The 20,185-nt window shown below is 34.8% G+C and overlaps 1 pseudogene; it reads right to left on the reverse strand.

Annotated features, from left to right (window-relative positions):
* Positions 1-11,602: 11,602 nt before the first annotated feature.
* Positions 11,603-19,870, reverse strand: LOC149536309 (uncharacterized; annotated as a pseudogene).
* Positions 19,871-20,185: the final 315 nt, after the last annotated feature.

Here is a 20,185-nt window from a genome sequence, read left to right on the forward strand (position 1 = left end):
CTAAACTTTCACTTATTCAAATGACTAATCTAAAAATGGGTCCTATTAAAGAATCTAATATAAATTCAAATAATATATCTAGATTCTAAACAAATCAAAATATAAAATTTGTGATTTAAACTTATCTCATCACTTACACATCGTAACAATACCCACCTTGTCATGTGGATAGTCTTGGGGGAGAGATTGGAAAATTGTATTTGAATCTAATTGATCACTCCTTTTCTCTCTCCCTCTCTCCCTATTCAATCTAATGAGCCAACTGGATTTGCTCTACATTTTAATGTCTCAAGTATTGCCTCGTGGTCTGACTCACAAACTTTACAAAGAATCTTATTATGTGGTTTTCTACCATATTTTATCAAGTGGACATTTGGTGCAACAAGAAGGTTTGAATAATGAAGAATCTTCCTCTTGGTTTGCCAATACTCAAATAACCACAAGTTAGGGTTCTTCATAGAATATCATCTAAGCCATGTGCCAGTTACAACCACCTCACCAACATGGTACTCTAAACCTTCACCATCTAGAATTGAGTGATCCAATTTTTTTTTGGCTTGGACACAATGACACAAATAATAATCTATCCCTTCTTCATTTTCTTTAGGTGTAATAATAACAAAAACATGGCCTACAGTGACAAATGTACAAAATGCAGTCATTAATTCAGAAAATACTTAGGTAAAAGTTATAAAGTTACATATTGAAATTACAAAGATATATAAATGTATATATTACTAGGTTGGACTAGATCATACAAGTGATCAAAGTCAATAGATGAATCCATCTCTACTAGTTCCAATGATTGTGGGGGATGATAGCTATCAATTGGGTCCAAAACCCATATAAGTCATTTGTCCACCCATTCAGTCGATTCAAACTCATTCCAATTTTTTTCTACACATGATGGACAATAGCATGCCATTTTTTGTGTGTGGATACTCCATGAACCTACATTAGAGCTTCTAAAAGAGTGCAACTCATTGGATCTTGTTAGTGTGCAACAATCTTCATATGGTGCAATTTTAGTATTATCTATCAAACAAAAAATTCTATGAACCTTAGACTTAACTTCCTTACTTGGACCCATTGTAGCGTTACACCACTAGATGATGGATTTTTCACCTGTTAATATTGCTCCATTTTTTTACTTTAGTTCTTCATGACGTAAGGGTCTTTTGATGCATGCACTACACCATCATGCTCTCCCTTTCCATGACTAGGTTCTATGAAATTCCACATATATTGAATTCTACAAAACCTCTGCATCCTGATCAACCAATAGAACATCAGTGCATTCTTCAATTGAGATGCACAATTATCTGACAAAATAATGTACTGATGATATGTTATGCCCTTGTTAGCCAAATCTCCATAAAATAGTTAAAAACAACCCTATACAAACTCCGTAGAATATGATTGATCATCACTGATGTAAAAATGGTACTCCCTCAAAAATCTTCTTGTCATCCTCTATACTTGTAGGTGAATGCATGAATGTCATGTGAACAAATATGGAAATCTATTGAGAAGTATAATACTTTTCTTGCACGTCATTTTGTGGTTGGAGTGTGTAGTTATCTTTGAAGTCTACAACCAAAACAATTGTATCCAGTGGAAATGTATCCTTGCACTACTTGAATTGCAAATCCAACCATCAAGCTCTATGTGTATGCCTTGCATACTCATAAATAATCTTTTCACAAAAAATCTTCATGAACTCATAGACCAGAATCTTTTCAATGACTAAATCACATCTTTTACCCTATTTCCCATCTTTTAGAACATATGTCATTGTCTTAAATTTTTCGTAATCTACTATTTCATTTCCAATTGCATGTGTACTATCCATATGTTCACAAGTTGATAAAAGTTGCAAAGAATCACAAAATAAATATGTACCATCCAAGCATGGTGTCTTGTAAAATTGTTGGTTGTGCCCTATTTCACATAAAATGTTGGATATAAATTCCCTTGAAGATCTTGGTGACTCATTCATGTCACAATCTTGCAAAGCAAATTTAGAATGCAAAAACACACATATATGCCTAAAAACATCAAAATGGCCATAAAATTAAATATGTATCCTACAAAAACAAGTTGTGCATGTGTGATTTATCTTGACATAAAAAGGCTTACCCATCTCATAAAATCTTTGACTTATTTGAATTTGAGGATACATAACAATAAATTTTTCAAAAAATTGTGTTTGAGTTGAGTACAAAAAATGTTTCGCATGTGGGTCATGATTTTGGCTACCAATCCTCCTTCTTACAACATCTCTTTTATTAGGGGAAACACGTGTTATTTTTTCAAAAATCTTTGATAAATGATTTTAAAGCTTCACTAATTTCTTTATCTTTTCATGGTAGTCTATCGCTAAATGTCCATAACTCATTTTTTGTTGAATCTTTCAATCTCTCATGCCTTAGCATGGCTCTCCTTAGAGTACCTCTACCAATTTTCAATGTTTTCTTGTCTTTCTCATGAGTTGAGATTTCTTCATTTGGGTACCTACTATTGTCAATGTAAGTACTCATCTTGTGATATTACTATCTTTGGTGCATGATTTAGAACCCACTTTGTCATAAGTACTCATTAGATTCTTTACAATGTTTTCTTCATTTGAATCATCCATCATTCTTAGCCCAAGAATCTTCATGATAGGCCTAAATTTTCAATTCCTCATCAGTCCAACAAATAATTGGCATTGAAATGTAATATTTAATTCTTCAAAAAATAATCTACACATACGATTAAATTTTCTTTGACAAGTATGCTTGCTTGTCATGCATTGATTTCAAAATGTTAGTATCAATATCAATCAAATATTTTGGTCTTCTAAAACAATTTCTAGAAGGTCTTATAATATCTTCCATTCCCTCAACATTTTGAACATCAACATATGGTTGAGTGTATTGCGTACCTTGAACCAAAGATGATGTGCCTTGGCAATAAGATGCAAAAGATGGAATATCACCTACTTGATATGTTGATGTTGTGCCTTCAACATGACATGATGGAGTGTGTACATTGTCAGATCTACAAATTAGTGTCTCTTCAACATGAAAGTATGATATGACTCCATTGGAAGATGGTGTATCTTTACAATTCAATTGTCTTCTTGAGCTTAACTGTCTCATTTGTTCTCTTTGTCTTTCAAAATCTTCCTCTTTGTTTCTTTGTATTGATGGTTCTTGATACTCTTTGAAAGTCAATTCTTCATTATTGCTTCACAATTTTCTTTCTTCAGGAAGTAGTTTCATTTTATCTCTTTTAACAGCCAAATCTCTCTCCCTATCTTCATTTGTTTGAGTTTTTAGTTTCTTCCTTGGCATGATGATGATCTCTACATGTCAAATTATTCGAACATCTGAATTACTTACAATGTGTAAATTAAAAATCCTTCAAATACATATAAAAATTACAATTATTTCAATGAATACATAATATATATCAAACAACTTGTCAAATTTCTAACCATTTCGATATAAAATTTCATTCAAACATACAAATTTCATTGAATTCACTATATATTAAACAACATGTCAAATTATAATCAAATTTGTATTTATATATCAACAAACAATATTTAAAAAGGATTGCACTAACCTTTTTTATATAAAGAATATTAAAAAAGCCTTCAAACAGGATATCCAATGATTGAATTTGATGTTTCTAGCTTCAAAAAGTCTTCAAATAGTGTTTTCTATGTTGAAACTTGTGGTTTTTGTCAAAACAATAGAATACACAATAGACAAAAAGTAGAGAATGAATGAAATGGGACACAAACTTGCTTTGTAACCATTTTTGGGTGATTTGACATAGTTTGTATGCACTATAGTGCATGCACACTTTAAAGTGCATACACACTATGTCAAAACACATCTCTCCCTATCCCACCCTCCCCTATCCCATACTCTCTCTCTCTCTCTCTCTCTCTCTCTCTCTCTCTCTCTCTCGCTCTCTCTCTCTCTCTCTACCTACTCTCTTTCTCCTCTCCCATCCCCTAGTCTCTCTTAGTCTCTCTCTCTCCTCTCCCATCCCCTACTTTCTCACTCTCCCTCTCCTACTCCCTCTCCCATCACCTACTCTCTTTCTCCTCTCCCATCCCCTACTCTCTCTTACTCTCTCTCTCTCCTCTCCCATCCCCTACTTTCTCACTCTCCCTCTCCTACTCCCTCTCCCATCACCTACTCTCTCTCACTCTCCCTCTCCTACTCCTTCTACCATCATCTACTCACTCTCACTCTCTCTCCCATCCCCTACTCTCTCACTCACTATCCTCTCCCATCCCCTAGTCTCTCACTCTCTATCCTCTCCCAACCCTACTCTCTCTCCTCTCCCCTCCCATACTCTCTCTATCTCACACACTCCCATCCCTCCTTTCTATCTCTTGGACTACTCTCTCTCTCTCTCTCTCCACATCCCCTACTCACTCCCCCTTCTCCCATCCCCTACTCTCTCTCCTATCCCATCCCCTACTCTCTCTATCTCACACACTCCCATCCACCCTCTCTCTTAGACTACTCTCTCTCCCATCCCCTACTCTCTCTTTCTCTCGCACTCTCCCTACTCTCTCTCCCCTCACCCATCCCCTACTCTCTCTCTCCCCTCTCCCATTTCCTACTTTCTCTCTTTCTCTCCCTCTGCCACTACCTACTCTCTCTCTCCATCTCCCACCACCTACTCTCTCTCACCCTCTCTCCTCTCCCATCCTCTACTCTCTAGATCTCTCACATACACTCCCATCCCCCCTCTCTTTGCCTCTCCCACTCCCTCTCCTACTCCCTACTATCTCTTCTCTCTCTCTCACTTTTTCCCTCTCTACTCTCTCTCTCTCATCCCCTACTCTCACTCTCTCTCTCCCATCCCTTTCTCTCTCAGCCACCCACTACTCTCTCACTCTCTCACACTCTCTTGCATCCACTACTCTCTCTCTTACACATACTCCCATCCTCCCCTCTCTCTCCCTCTCCTACCAGCTAGTCTCTCTCTTCCATCCACTACTCTCTCTCTCTCTCTCTCTCTCTCTCAGGCTACTCTCTCTCCCATATCTCATCCCCTAAACTCTCTCTTTTAAAGATACACATTAACATCCCCCTCTCTCTCTCCTCACCCATCCTCTACTCTCTAGATCTCTCACACACACTCCCATCCCCCCTCTCTCTCCCCCTTTCCCACTCCCTCTCCCACTACCTACTCTCTCTCTCTCTCTCTCTCTCTCTCTCTCTCTCTCTCTCTCCCTCTCTACTCTCTCTCTCCCATCCCCTACTCTCTCTCTCTCTCTCTCTCTCTCTCTCTCTCTCTCTCTCTCTCTCTCTCTCTCTCTCTCTCCCTCCCTCCCTCCCTCCCTCACATCCCCAACTCTCACATTCTCTCCCATCCCTTACTCTCTCTCACACTCTCTCCCATCCTTTCACTTTGTCTCTCCCATTTTGTACTCTCTCTGCCACCCTCTACTCTCTATCACGCTCTCACACACTCTCCTATCCCCTACTCTCTCTTTCAAAGACACATACACACAGTCCTATCCCCCTTCACTCTCTTCTCTCCCATACCCTACTCTCCAGATCTGTCACACACACTACCATGCCCCCCTCTCTCTCTCCCTCTTTGTACTCTCTCTCACACTCTCTCCCATCACCTACTCTCTCTCACACTCTCTCCCATCCTTTACTCTCACTCTCTCTGTCTCCCACTTCCTACTCTCTATCCCCCATCCCCTATTCTCTCTCTTTCACACACACACACACACACTCTCTCTCTCTCTCTCTCTCTCTCTCTCTCTCTCTCTCTCTCTCTTTTATCCCCCCTCTCTCTCCTCTCCCATCTCCTACTCTCTAGATCTATCACACACACTCCCATCCCCCAAATCTCTCTCTCTCCCTCTCCCTATCCCACCACCTACTCTCTCTCTCTCTCTCTCTCTCTCTCTCTCTCTCTCTCTCTCTCTCTCTCTCTCTCTCTCTCTCTCTCTCTCTCTCTCTCTCTCTCTCTCTCTCTCTCTCTCTCTCTCCCATCTGTCGGATGCCCAAAGATAAAAAATATTTCCCCTAATTTGCAATCAAAAAATAGAGGGAAAAAAAAAACTATAGATCTAAAAAATGAATTAAAAAGATCTACAAATGACCATACCTGATATGCAAATCAGGGCCTCCAAGTTTCAATTTGCAAAAAATTTTGCCTCATAGTCGACTTTGGGCCAAGGTAGCTAAATTTATAGTCGATTTTCATTGGTTCAACATTATGAATGCAATGACAAGGTTAGATCTAGCTCTAGATGCTCCCAATTTTTGTAGTATGCCAGATTTGAGCTGAGGTGTTGAAGCAAGCGTGGTCTCGAATGGCTATGTGATGAGAAAGTCTCCAAGTTTCTCTAATACCATGTAAGAATTTGCCTAAGGGAAAAATTCACCCAGGAACTAAAAACTCAAACACAAGCACACAATAGACCAAAGAGAGAGAGTATGATTAGAATGACGATATATTCAATATGTCATGATAAGAGTACACTAGGAATGCTTGTATATAAAGGCCTCTCAAGAAGCACATAGAATATCTCTAGAAACAACTAGAAGATAAGAAAACTAAGCACCTTATCCAACATTCTAAATGAATGGATAAGAATGACCAAGTGTCATATGTGTGGAGAAGATTCCTGTGTTGTAGGCAACATGTGCTTAAAAGAGGTGCAGACCCCTGTGATGTCATCATGACAACTCACAAGAGTGCACATACTCCTAAGTATCTCACAAATAAAATAATGAAAAATAATTAAATAATGCATTAACCTAAGTGAACTTAAGTAAGTGTAATAAGTAAATACTTATTTAAACCAAAAAAATGCATAATATAAAGATAAAGAGAATGTTTATAATAGGATATGTTTTGTGATGTGAAATCTCTTAGGTTCACATAGATGCATCTTGGTAGAATGTATGAAATAGTTGTGCATCTACATATTTTTTGATTAAGCTACTACTGCCAAGAGCTCTCTAAAGTTATTTTCTTACCCAGTTTAACTTTTTCATGCCCATAAATCAATGCAAAAACACACCAACATTCTTTTTTAAGGTTAAGAACTATGCTACATTCACACTAACATTGAAAGAATTATAATAATGTTGATGACTAACTTAATGTTTACAAGTTTCAAGTTGCTCAACTAGGTTACAATGCGATAAGGTTACGTTCTTGTTATTAACATTTACAATCTAGTTGATAGTTGATGATGAGGCTATAGCACATTGAGGAGTTTTGCTTTCAATATCTAGGCTTAATCATAACATCTAATTCAATATAATGTTTAATTAAAATTCTCTTATCATTTATGAAGGCATCCCTTATTGAGTTGCTAAGCCCCATATGTCAATACTTTAGGAACTTCTAATAATATAGGATTTAAAAGGGAGTCATTGATTTCTTTCCAACCTTATAGTTTATATAATAAAATAAAATATATTTCCACATGATTTCTCATTTCATTTAATTGAATTAAAATATACTTGTTAGATAATTTGTTAAAACATATAAATGATAAATTAAATCACCCACAGAAAGAACCCCTATAAGACCATGTATTAGATAAACATACAAACAATTAGTCATATATGTATTGAACAAAAATATATATTAAAAGTTACCATGTATTTCATAAAAAAAAATCTACATTTAATTACTAAATGTAAAATATTATCCATATTCATTAACATGTTTGTTATATATATTATTTAATATATATGTAGTACCTTACATTAATAATACTAACTCCACTATCAACCAACCAAGTAAAAATAATAATAGTATAACTAACCCCAAACTATCTACTATAATGACCACACTTACTAACTAGTTTACTTTACATGCTAACTAAATTACTTAATAATTAAATTGATTCACAAAATTAACATACTTACTAGCAAAATTTAATTTACAAAATTAACATACTCACTAACAAAATTTAATTAAGAAATTAAAATACTTATGAATAAAATTAAATAGAACATGTAAATAAGACTAAACTAATAAATCAATTTTAAAAATACTTACTAATTATATTTATCTATCACTAACTTAAATATACCTACCATCTAAATAACTTTACTTGCTACAATTTTAATCTATTTACTAACTACTATTTCAATTAGTCCTATCTAATTAAGGTAACCTTTACTACCCTTATTTATTCTACTTAACAACAAACTACATACATTATATTCCTAAATATATAAATCATTAAAATGACACTAACAGGAAAACAATTATAACTACTAATTAAAAAATTACTATAAAAAATGCTAATTATAAATATACTATAATGACAACTAATTTAAATAGTCACTATATAAACATTTAATTTAACCAACTATTAATTTACAAAATAAATTTGAAGTACAACTAACTTAATCTGTCCTACCCCTACACGTATCATCCCTAAATACTCCCTACACTTCCCATCACCTCACAGATGGGCGGTCTAGTGGACGAGTGGGTAGTTTCCATGGAAGGTGGGCAACTTCCACAAACAAGGTTGCATTTAATTAATTTTTAGCACTCATTTATGAGAGTTGATGCATAAGGAAAGGGAGGTGGTGGTTGGGGGTCCCACCCAACCAATGGATACCCCCAAATTAAAGCAAGGTAAAGTGTTATTTTTTATTTTTTCAAAACTTATTGAATTGTGTTCTATTTTTTCTCATACCCCAAGTGGTTCTAATATTATTATTTCTTTTGAATAGGAATTTTTTGGGAAAATATATATTAAAGAATATTTATTATTCCATTCTTAGTACTTATTTTAATGTTACTATAATTCAAGAGAGTTTATTTTATTTCTTTTGGCATTATTATACTGACTGTATGTTTCATTTGTATGGGAGGATTAATTTTTCCTCCCATACAAATTCTAGAGACCTACAGGCCTTTTTTGAAAAAATTTATCTTTTACCAAGTTTCATGTGTCTAATGCATTTGGTGTCTCATACATTTAACCCAATACCATATTTTACTAGTTGATTTAACTAGTTTATTTAACAAGATGCTTTACTGCTATTTGAAGATTTGGTTGCTTGAGAGTATATATCATTGGTTGCTTGAGAAAGCATATTCTATGAAAAAGACATGAAATGAGTAAACAAAAAACATAATTCAAGTATAAGATAAAAAAATTTTGTAATGAAAATATTTAAGCAATAATTTCAATAATGCAATGATTTATTTTGTAGGAATACACAGGACTTAATTTGTATTTTGTCCATAAAACTCTTTAGCACAATTGAATGAGAATAATAGATTCAATATGTAAAAGGAGCTTCTAGATATAATATAGAGTACTTGAATGTGCTTTCAATTTGAATGAGAATAGGAGATTCAATATGTAAAAGGAGCTTCTAGATATAATATAGAGTACCTAAATTTGCTTTTGATTGTAAAATTTTTAGTTGTTCCTACAATGAAGCACATTTTAAGAACTAGCATGGTTTATAAAATATTTGTACATTTTAGAAAAATGTCAAAGTATGGTAAGAGAGGAGGGAGACTGCAGTACCTATAACTTGTTGTTATTATTTGGATTGGAAGGGTTACAGTGTTGGACTATTTAGTATGAAACTAGAATGATAACATAGAGCATACAATAAACCTTGTAGAGTATTATGATGCAAGCATAGAAAAAATAGTTAAAGAATCAAAATAGTAGATATTCGTTATGAATACATAATTTAGAACCCATTGAAAACCTTTTAGAGTATTATGGTGCAAACATAGAACAAATAGTGAAAGAATCAAAATAACAGATTTTCATTATGTATAAATAATTTAAAACCCATTGAAAACCTTGTAGACTATTATGGTGCAAACATAGAAGAGATAGTAAACATGTTCAAAATAGAATAGATAGCATATATGTCCAAAAAAAAAGATAATATATATGTTCAAAGAGGCATAGTGAGTACATCTTTTTAAAATAGCATAATAGAGACTGTCTATAAATGATGAGTTCAAACAATTAATATAGTAATGCAAAAAATTGTTAAGTACTTAGAATGTAAAGTTTCATAATGAAATAGAGAACTTCTATGTGTTCAAAGAAGTAGGTCCAAATATTCCAAAAAAATAGAAATAAAGGTTAAAAGTGAAAGCTTTTTTTTTGGCCCTTGTAGCAATGAATATAAGGTTTTTATGGACACATTGTATATGAAAAATATTTCTATAGTAGTTTATTCCTTTCTCCACTTTAGTTTGGATGTTGCTTCTTAAAAATCAAAGAAAGGTTTGAACATGTTGGCCCTCATTTCACAAGCCATACCAAATGGGGAAGCACATATTTTTTTCTATGAAGCCGTGATGGCCTGGTCAGAGCCCCAGAGTAAATCATAGTCCTATTAGCAATTAGAGAAAGAGCATGAACATAGGCATGGTGCCCCTCCAATGTAGCCATGAAGAAATGGGATTTTAAGCTTCATGGCTTGTACTCAACTTTTATTTAACAATCAAAAGAGGCAATATATAGGTGGTCAACGTGAGAAAATAGTAGAACTTTAAAGAATATTCTAGATTGTTACTTTTGTTATTTACTGTGTTAGATAAATAATTTTATACATAGATAAATTGATACTTCTTATTGGAATTTGTCTATATTAGTTTTGTGTGTATATAGTTACATCAAATTGAAATTCAGGAAAAGATCATACATTGCTAACAACTTGAAAGATTATAAATTTATTAAGTTTTATATAAAATATATTTTAATAAAGCCTTCTTTCTAAAGAGCTATTTATTGGACCTTTACCATTTGCACAGAGCTAGAATGATTCTCATGATTAGGTCTAATATCCATGTTATCTAAACCCAAAAGAATCCTATTACCAATTTTATACCTAAATTTTATAAAAAAGATGATTTGTGTTGTTTTTGAATTGAACTGCTTAAAATTCTTTTGTATCAACATTTTAGAATGGAATCTGGATAAAAAATCTGACTTTGATCTAGAAACAACATAACTAATCTCACCATGGAATATAGAAATTTAATGTCAGATAGCTAAAACTATTGACTGTTTGAGGCTTGAGCCTAATTTTTATCAGCTAAAGTTAAGAATCATTTTGAATTAACATGCAATTAGTTTTAAGAAGCTTCAAGCCATTAATGTTTTCTATCCCATAATTGAGTTGTCTAGTGGAATACGAAAACTCCTTTCTTCTTTAGATTCAAAACTCATAATCTAGAGAGATCCACTCCATTCCATACACAATTCATAAAATCACTTGAAATATAGCTTAAGTTGATGGGCAAGTTTTACAATATGCGAATACTACAACATCGAGCAAAGAGAATACATCAACTTGGTGAGACTAGAATCTTTGTCCCCTCAGAAAATTTTCTCCAACATTTTACTTCCCACACAATCTTAAAGGATAGCTCTATAATTTTAATTTTGCAAATACATTCTTTATTTATATTCAAAATTTTATTTTTCTTGAGGAACTTGCAATGCCGATAATGAAAAATTGTGGAAATGGAGTAAAAATACTTTTGGGAACAACAACATGCTTCTTATATCTACAAGCTTATGGGGTTAATAGCTTCTCAAAAATTCATTTCAATTACCATAGCTATTATAATGGCCATAGTATGGATTATCAAAATTGTTTTCCTCCACTCTCTGCGAGATTAGATTTGTGGCGGTGTTTAAAGAATTTGAATTGAAAATATAGGATTGTAAGAGTGATAAAGACTCTTTGGGAAGGCTATTGTTGACTAGCTAATTGGGAATCAATTGGTGGATTACAAGTTTAATATCACATTTGAAAAGATTATGTACCATGTGTCAAAGCCACTCAAATGTAAGATTTGATTGCTTGTTGAGTTACTTGCGAATGTCTAGATGAATCCTGAACCAATCACCTAACATTCCATGCACATTGGCTCAAATCATATGCCAAGGAACTAGATATGTTTAGCAGAGATCCAAATATTCCTAGAACAAAGTGGGTTGGTCCAATGCTTTTCCAAATCCATTCTCAAAATGTTTTAGCTTCTCATACTTCTCCAACACTACTACTTGGGAAATTACATTATTATAACACTTTGTTTCCTACTGATACCCTACAAATAGTGTAGGGTTTTAAAGGAGTGACTCAACTAATAAAATTATAATTTCCCCACTCTCTCTTAAACAATCATAAACATCTTTCAAATACCTTATATTCCCATTAGCTAATACGAGAATCCTAAGTGTCTTCTTAACTGCTTTAATGCTAGCCCAGTCTGCTCTATTTCTTCTACCTTTTTTTTTATTCCTATTTCTTCCACCTTTTTTATCCCTAATTCTTCCATGGAAAGTGAGGATAGAGCATCTTTGATTGGATATGGTGTCGTCAAGCAATGCAAATATCTAAATCTTACAAGATATAGGAATAGATAGATTAGATGCTAGATATGTTCTTAACTGCTTTAATGCTAGCTTAGTCTGCTCTGTTACTTCCATATTTTTGATCTCTAGTTCTTCCATGGATAGTGAGGAAAGAGCATGTTTGCATAAGCTATGGTGTTCTCAAGCAATGGAAATATCTAAATCTTACAGGATACAATCACATATATATTAGATGCTAGATGCCTTCTTAACTATTTTAATAATAGCTCGGTCTACTCTATTACTTCCATCTTTTTAATCCTTAGTTCTTCTATGGATGGTGAGCATAGATCATCTTTGCATAAGCTATTATGTCCTAAAGCAATGGAAATATCTAAATCTTACAAGATAAAGGAAAAAATAGATTATATGCTAGATGTCTTTCTAATTGCTCTATTGCTAGTCTAGTCTACTCTATTACTTTCATTTTTTTTATCCCTAGTTCTTCCATGGACAATGTGGAGAGAGCATCTTTGTATAGGCTATGGTCTTCTCAAGCAATGGAAATATTTGAATCTTACACAATATAGGCAGAGATAAATTAGATGCTAAATTTTCAACCAATGACTTCACTAGAGGCAAGTTGTCCATCAAGAAAGCTCCATAATTGTTGGAATATTAATTGTAGTTGACATTTGCCCCTAGAGCCAAATGCCCACCTACCACCCCTAATGGATTGCAGAACAAATAGAAAACATGAATGTAGTAGGTGAGTTTTTAAAATTCTGAAAAGAGGGGGAAAATATTTTTCCAAAGACAAAATAGAATGTTTGATTCATTCATTTAGTGAGATCAGAGAGAGAAGAGATCAAAAGTTTTAGAGAAGGAAGAAGAAGAAAGTAAGTGACCAACAGATCTAGTTGTGCAGAAGATAGAAGGAAGTTTGTGTCGTGTCTCTAGTTGCACATTTTTCCTTTGTCCATTCTATAAGTTATTAAGCTTATTATTTGTTGGATTTTTCCTATGAAGCAGTGATTGCTCTAGGCATTATTGTATGTAGCCATTAGAGCTGCAAGTTTAAATTTTCTAAAGTATTGAAGTTGTTTAAAGTTTTAGGGTTTTCTGGTTGAAGCCCAATGCTCCTAGATTTTGTAATGATTTAATCAAAGTTGAATAGAAAGGAAGAAACTATACTTGAATCCATTATTCTACTTCTATTCATTGCATTTGAAAATTTTATCTAGAAGCTTCATACTTTGGTTCTCTGATTTTTAACAGTGAAAATGTTCATGTTATAAATCTTCACTAGATCAAGTCTTGTTGAAGTTTTATCTTTGCAGTGGCTACCGAGTTTACTCAGTACCTTCTTCTATCAAGCTCCATCCTCTAGTGGCTACCAAGTTCACTTGGCATCCACACTACCAAGCTCCATCATCTAGTGGCTATCAAGTTCACTCAGCATCCACACTACCGAGCTTATTCAACATCCATTGGTGCCAAGTTGTTCTTCATTTGTCGAGCTCACTCGACACTCTCCTGACACTTGGCTCCTTAAGATGCTAAGAAAAATTGGCACTCAGCAATAGTTTTTACTAAGCATTATTTAGGGTTGGTAATATATTTCTCACATGGTATCAGAGCTTTGAGGCCCCACATCCAAAGTGAGTTAGGGAAATTTTTTTTGGGATATTTATCATGGCAAGAGATCCAAGAAAGATATGGCAGCAACCACCACCCTTTAATGGACAAAATTATGATACAGGGACAAAGAATATGAAAACCATAATGGTTGTAAATGATTTATGGGAGTTTGTGATTAATGGGTTCAATGATGTGATAGAAACAACTCAGTATGCTGCTCTCACAAATGCACAAAAGACTCAGGTGAAAGAGTCAAGGAGAAAGGATGCTAAGGCATTAAGTTTGATTGAAGTAGCAATGACAGAGATAGTTATTTTGAAAATTGTAGTAGCAAATTATGCAAAGGAAGCATGGGATATCCTTGAGATGAACTTCAAGGGGATTGATAAAGTTCATATATTAAAGCTATAGAATATAAGGAGGGAGTCTGTGAACCTCCAGATTAAGGAAAATAAATCAATTGCAGATTTCAGTTCAAGGACCTCCAGTGTAATTAATCAACTGCAGTCAAATAGAGAAGACTATTAAGAGTAGAGGATAGTGGAAAAGATACTGAGGAGTTTACCTCATAAATATGACAATTTGGTCATGACCATAGAAGAGGCAAAAAACCTCACTATCTTGACAATGGATGAGTTGATGGGTATTCTTCAAACCCATTAGCATAGGATCAATAGATCTACATCTTCTTATTCCCAAGAGTAAGCATTCAAGGCTCAGTCAAATCCAAGAGGAAGGGGGAGAGGAAGAAATGGCTCAGGAAGAAATTCTAGAGGCGGAGGTCGAGGTAATGGAGGACAAATAAATGTTGTAGCAAAAAGCCTAGGGAGAGTAGATGGAGCAAGTAGCTCACAAAATACTTCAAGAGGAGGTAAGAAAAACTACAATTCAAATAGGAGTAATGTAGAATGCTACTACTATCATAAATATGGGCATTATGCAAGTGAATGTTGGAAGAAGCAAAATGATCAGTCGAGACAAGCAAATGTGGTTGATGTGAACATGGGAAGTGGAAACAATGCCACTGCCTTCATCATGTGTAATGTTGGTGAAGAAGGAAGCCCTAAGGTTTAGTACCTTGACAGTGGATGTAGCAACCACATGAGTGGCAATAAAACTTTATTTTCATTCATTGACAAGAGTTTCAAATCTGACATTAAAATGGGTAACAATGGAACCCTACTAGTAGTGGGAAAAGGATCTATTATGGTCCACACCAAGCAAGGTGAGAAGAAGGAAATACAAAATGTGTATTTTGCCCCTGGTATGAAGCAAAATTTGATGATCATTGGTCAACTCATTCAAATTGGATACAAAGTGCCGATGGAGAATAACAGGTGTCTCATTCATGAAAAGGATGAGAGCAAGAACTTACTTGCAGTAGTTCAAATCACAAAGAATAGAATGTTTCCCTTAAGGATAGAGACATGTTTCTCATCTCAAGTTGGTGCTGCACCTCCCACACAATTAGCTCTAAGGAGGGTAATTGAAGACCCTTCATGGTTATGGCACCTCAGGTATGGTCATCTTGGCTATGTTGGTTTAATTTTTTTTGTCAAATAAAAGAATGGTAGAAGGTTTGCCATGAATAGGAGATTCATGTGACAAGTGTGAGGCTTGTATTCTGGGTAAGCAACATAGGCTTCCCTTTACATTTAGAAATTGTAGGAGAGCTAGATATCTATTAGAGTTAGTGCATACTAACCTAGTCGATCCTATGCAAGTTACTTCCAATGGGGGTAGTATTTATTTCATGCCATTTATTGATGATTTCAGTCATAGGACATGTGTTTTATTATTGAAATCTAAATCTAAAGCATTTCATAAGTTTCTTGAGTTCAAAGCCCAGGTTGAAAGAGAATGTGGACACTATATTAGGATCATAAGATCAGATAGAGGAGGGGAGTATACCTCTAATTCTTTTGTAAATTTTTGTAGGAAACATGGCATAAAGAAAGAGCTCATAGCTAGCTATACACCACAATAGAATGGAGTGGTTGAAAGAAAGAACATGACCATTGTTGAAATGGCAAGGAGCATGATGAAAGAGAAAGGTCTCCCAACTAAATTTTGGGGAGAGCCTATGACAACAATATTTTACCTAATTAATAGGTATCCTACAAAGGCAGTTCGTGATAGAATTCCAATGGAAGCATGGTCATGAGGAAGATGGATAGTTGAACACCTAATGATGTTTAGATGCATTGCATATGCACATGTGCCTAAAGAGAAAACACAAAAATTGGGTGACAAAGGTGTGAAGTGCATCTTCATAGGGTATAGCTCAAAATCAAAGGCATACAGATTGTATGACCCAATGAGCAACAAGATGATTCTCTCAAGAGATGTGTAATTTCTTGAAAATTAGTCATGGTATGGACCAACTGACGAATCACTGAGCACCTCAAGTAAAGTGCCAATTATGAATGAAGAAGATGTTGATGAAAAACAAGAAGAAGGAGAAAATATAAGAAAATGCAAGAAGCCTCAGTCATTGCTAATATCCTCTAGGCATGACCAAGTGTCAGTGCCAAGTAATAGTGAGGACTGAGCTGGTCGAAAAAGTAGCAGTAGTGAAGATTTTGATCTCATACTCTCCTCCCTATTATCAAGAAAGACCAAGAGTCTTAGGAGATATACCAAGATGAAAGGTATGAAGATTATGATGAGAGTGTTAATTTTGCATTATTTTCTCATAGTGATCTAATGTATTTTGAAGAAGATATTAAGGAGAAGAAATGGTGTAAAGCCATGGATGAGGACATAGATGCTATACAAAGGAATGAGACATGGGAGCTAACTAAATTGCCTCCCAAAAAGGAAGTGATTGGAGTGAAATGGGTCTACAAGACCAAATGCAATGCTGAAGGCAAGATTGATTGGCATAAGGCAAGGCTGGTAGTCAAGGGCTACAAATAGCAGTATGGTAGAGATTATTATAAAACATATGCCTCGGTTTCAAGAATGGAAACTGTGCATGCTATCATATCAATTGTAGCTTAGCACAAATGGAAGGTATATCAAATGGATGTGAAGTCCACCTTCCTAAATGGTGTATTGAAAGAAGAAGTCTATGTGGAGTGGCCACCTGGTTATGAAGTAGAAGGTGAAGAGAAGAAAGTATATAGATTGAAGAGAGCTCTTTATTGGCTCAAGCAAGCTCCAAGGGCATGGTATAGTAGGATTGATTCATATTTGATGAGCAATGGCTTTAGCAAAAAAAATGGTGAGCCTACACTCTACATCAAGGTAGCAAATGGAATGTGTTGATTTTTGTCTTGTATGTAGATGATTTTATTTTTATTGGTAATGACAAGGCTCTAATTGGTGAGTTCAAAGAGGCCATGAAAAATTAATTTGACATGACAGACCTTGGTCTCTTGAAGTACTTTCAAGGCATAGAAGTAAAATAGATGCATGATGGCATTTTCATTTCTCAAGAAAAATATGTAGGGAAAATCTTGGAGAGATTCAAAATGTAGAACAGTAAGCCATCCCCCACACCAACAACTATAGGTCTGAAGTTGAGCAAGGAAGACTCTAGCAAGAGAATGGATCCAAAACTATACAAGAGTATGGTTGGAAGTTTGATGTATTTGACTGCAACTTGGCCAAACTTGATGCATGCAGCAAGTTTGATTTCTAGATTTATGGAAACACCAAAGGATTCCCATTGGCAAGTGAGAAAAAGGATCCTAAGGTATGTGAAAGGTAACAAGGGATTTGGAATTTTGTATACTACAACAAATGAATTCAAATTGGTAGGTTATACAGATAGTGATTGGGCTGGAAGTATAGATGATAGGAAGAGCACTTTTAGATACATGTTCCATATGGGATCAAGTGTAATTTCATGGGCATCCAAGAAGCAACCTATTATTTCTCAATCTATAGTAGAGGTTAAATACATAGCAGCAAGTGCAACAACATCAAGCCATTTGGTTAAGAAGGATCTTGACAGATTTGAATGAAAGGCAAGATGATGGAATCATAATTTATTGTGACAACATCTCTTCAATTGCATTGTCCAAGAATCCAGTCTTCCATGGTAGAAGTAAGCATATTGAGATCAAATATCACTTCATCAGAGAGTTGGTGGAGAATAGAGATATCAAAATGGAATTCTATAAGTCTGAGCAGCAGCTAGCAAACATTTTCATAAAGCTATTAGGCATAGGAACTTTTGTATACCTAAGAAAGTGTCTTGGTGTGGTTGATGTGGATCAATAGTGATCCTTGTTTGTTTGGATCGGGACAAAGGGGGAGGGTTGGAGTATTAATTGTAGTTGATGTTTGCCCTTCGAGCCAAACACCCACCTACCACCCCTAACGGATTGCAGAACAAATAGAAAATATGAATGCATTAGGTGAGTTCTTTAAATTCTGAAAAGAAGGGGAATATATTTTGCGAAAGAAAAAATTGGATGTTTGATTCATTCATTTGGTGAGATCAGAGAGAGAAGAGATCAGAAGTTGCAAAAAAGGAAGAAGAAGAAAGTAAGTGATCGACAAATCTAGCTATGCAGAAGATAGAAGGAAGTTTGTGTCGTGTTTCTAGTTGCATGTGTTTCCTCTGTCCATTTTGTAAGTTTGTAAGCTTGTTATTTGTTGGATTTTTTCTATGAAGCAGTGATTGCTCTAGGCATTATTGTATGTAGCCATTAGAGGTGCAAGTTTAAAGTTTCTAAAGTATTGAAGTTGTTTAAAGTTTTAGGGGTTTCTAGTTGAAGCTGAATGCTCCCAAATTTTGTAATGATTTAATCAAAGTTTAATAGAAAGCAAGCAGGCATACTTGAATCCATTTTTCTACTTCTATTCATTGCATTTGAAAAGTTTATTTAGAAGCTTCATACTTTGGCTCTTTGATTTTTAATGGTGAAAATATTCACATTATAAATCTTCACTCGATCAAGTCTTATTGAAGTTTTTATCTCTATATGGCTACCAAGTTCATTCGGTACCTTCTTCTACTGAGTTGCATCCTCTAGTGGCTACTAAATTCACTCGGCATCCACACTACCAAGCTCCATCATCCAATGGCTATCAAGTTCACTCGGCATCCACACTATCAAGCTCACTTGGCATCCATTAATGTCGAGTCATTCTTCATTTACTGAGCTCACTCAACACTCTCCTACCACTCAGCTCCTTAAGGTGTAGAGAAAAATTAGCACTTAGCGATAGTTTTTACAGAGCATTATTGAGGGTTGTGAAATTGAATTTTTAGGGTTGGTAATATATTTCTCACAATAATTACCTCATCTGGTGATATGTTGTGGGCACCCAAAATTAATATAAATGTAATCACAATAAGGTTGAAGAAATTGAGCAAAAGAAAAAAACCATTCAGGGCCATTTTTATAAAACTACACAAACAAAGGTTGATCTTCGTTACAAGTAGTGAACTCAAAACTAGGTCTTTGGCAAAGAGATGGGAACATGACATAGGAGTATAAGTAGTTGTAGCTCTAGACTTTCTACAAAGCATTCTGAAAGGCAGCTTGGATTGGTCTACCATGGGCACAACTATGAATTTGGGCTCTCCCAAATTCCTCCAATGTTTGCACACCCTCTCCACTGGGTTCTCAATTGCATTTGATGAATGCTTCCCTTCATCATCCTTTCTTGGCAAGACTGAACAATATATGGGCTCACAAACAATAACATTAGTGGAATTTGTCTAAAGTGTGTAGTCATTGAGAGTCAAACAAAGTATGTCCTCCTCTATTAGCATCATCAAAGTTTTGGCTACGAAAGAGTCAAGAGGTTTGGTATCATATACCATGGAGCATTACACTCGATATGGACCTTTCAAATTGAAGCAAAAATATGTGTAAACAAAGAAGACTTAATATTGAACCAAATCTTCTCCATTTTTCCTTGATGCACATCTATAATTTCTTCTAGGGCCCTTTTCACCAAATCATCTTATGCATATTGATCGTGTTACATGAAATGTCACATTATGTTAAACAATTAATGCATCTTTCCAACCGTATTTTGCAATTATAACTGCCATAACATTTTCAACCTCAATATTGGGCCAAATTTTCTACTATTTATTTTGTAGTGGATGTCCATATGTAGTTCTTAAATTTCCATTCTAGTTAATACAAAGTGGGTATTGACAATGGCTAAGAAATTCAATTTTAAACCACGCATGTCTTAAAAATTAAATTCCACATTCGG

Source organism: Cupressus sempervirens, chromosome 10 (assembly GCF_028749045.1).
Source record: "Cupressus sempervirens isolate cs-2001-9-10 chromosome 10, ASM2874904v1, whole genome shotgun sequence".
Taxonomy (NCBI): domain Eukaryota; kingdom Viridiplantae; phylum Streptophyta; class Pinopsida; order Cupressales; family Cupressaceae; genus Cupressus; species Cupressus sempervirens.